The sequence below is a fragment of the Amphimedon queenslandica genome, unplaced genomic scaffold (genome assembly GCF_000090795.2).
Source record: "Amphimedon queenslandica unplaced genomic scaffold, v1.1 AMPQUscaffold_12916, whole genome shotgun sequence".
NCBI classification, from domain to species: Eukaryota; Metazoa; Porifera; class Demospongiae; order Haplosclerida; family Niphatidae; genus Amphimedon; species Amphimedon queenslandica.
The window spans coordinates 4,988-6,776 of NW_003546848.1; the positions used below are offsets into that span (position 1 = coordinate 4,988).

Genomic DNA, 1,789 nt, shown 5'->3' on the forward strand with positions numbered 1-1,789 from the left:
ATAGTGGGTAAGTAGATCCATCATTGTGTGCAACTGCTAGCTATTATACTATTGTTTACTTATTATCTTTTAATATGTCATTCATTCTATATCTATCAACATTAATTAAACTGTTACCTTATCTTTGTCACAATAGTGGGTAAGTCATATAGTAGATATATGTACTGTTATGTTTTTTTTTCATTCTAATACTTATATTCATCAAATGCAATCTTTTTCACACAATAGGAGGTAAGTAATGACTATTATGTTTATTATCTTGAATCTGTTTTTATCTCTGATATTGGTTGAACAATAGACAGTAAGTCATAATGTGCAATATTTTATCTTTTAACTATTTTATCATTATTTGTTACTGATATCCATCAACTAAAATTTTTGGCACAAAATAGTGGGTAAGTAATGATGTGTACATATTTACTTATTATCTTTATTCTGTGATATCAATCAAAAATAATCAAACTCTTGTCTTGGTCATGCAATAGTGGGTAAGTACAATTATTATGTTTTAATTTATTGATCTTTTACTACTGATATTCATCAACTAAAACTTGTCACACAATAGTTGGTAAGTATATGATGTGTACTATTATACTCTTACTTGCTACAATCTTCCATTCTCTCTGATATTAACCAAACAATAATTAAAATTAAACTGTTATTTTCATCGCACAATAGGGAGTAAGTCATAATAATGTGTACTATTATTTATACTTATTTTGCATTGGTTCAACAATCAAAATTTTTTTATCACACAATAGGGAGTAAGTGATAATTCATTTTTATAATTTTTAACTTTTTTTATTTGTCACACAATAGGAAGTAAGTCATAATGTGTATGTGTGTAGAATGAATTTGTCGTTCTTTCTATATCAATAAACTGTGACATCTTTATCATACATACAATAGAAAGTAAGTCTTATAATGTGTACTTTTATATTAATGGTTCTCTTACTGATATCCATCAATTGTTATCTTTGTCATACAATAGTTGGTAAGTGTAATAATTTTTTTAATGTGTTGTTCTCTCTCTAATAATAATTAAACTGTTATCTTCATCACACAATAGACAGTAAGTCTAATACATGCATGTACTATTATCTTCTCTGTTTTGTCACTGATATCCATCAACTGTTTTCTTTGTCACACACAATACAGTGGGTGAGTAATAATGTGTACTATTATTTACATTTTATCTTGATTTTCACAACAAAATCAAACTTTTATTTGTATCACACAATAGGAGGTATGTGATAATGTTTGATTGTTTATATCTTTGTGATTATATTGACAATAATCAAACTCAATTTTGTCACATGATAGGAAGTAAGTCATAATGCGTACATTATTTTAATGTTTTGATCTGTCTTTATTTCTCATATCAATAAACAATTAAACTTTGATATCTAGATAGTAAGTTTACTAATGATTACTTTTTATTGTTTTCTTATATCCAACAACTGTTATTGTTACACAATAGTTGGTAAGTAGTATTTACTTTGATCTGTTATTCTCTCTGATATCAATCAACTATAAAATTAAACTGTATATCATCACACAATAGAGAGTAAGTCATATAAGGCATATCTATTTTATTTTATTGTTAAAAATTTACTGCTCTGTTACTGATATCCATCAACTATTTTCTCTCACACTATAGGAAGTAGGTCATAATGTGTACTATTTATCTTTTAATCTTTCATTCTCCAAACTTTATTTATCACACAATAGGAAGTAAGTTACATCTCTATTATTTTTTTGACTTATCTTTATCTGATAATAATTATAA

General features: G+C 25.9%; 1 long non-coding RNA gene across 1 annotated transcript; it reads left to right on the top strand.

Annotated features, from left to right (window-relative positions):
- The first annotated feature begins 1,032 nt into the window (after window positions 1–1,032).
- LOC109586247 (uncharacterized) lies at window positions 1,033–1,323 on the top strand. Its single transcript, XR_002186899.1, has 3 exons — window positions 1,033–1,072; window positions 1,159–1,161; window positions 1,244–1,323. It is a non-coding gene; the product is annotated as an uncharacterized LOC109586247 (long non-coding RNA).
- The last annotated feature ends 466 nt before the right edge of the window (window positions 1,324–1,789 follow it).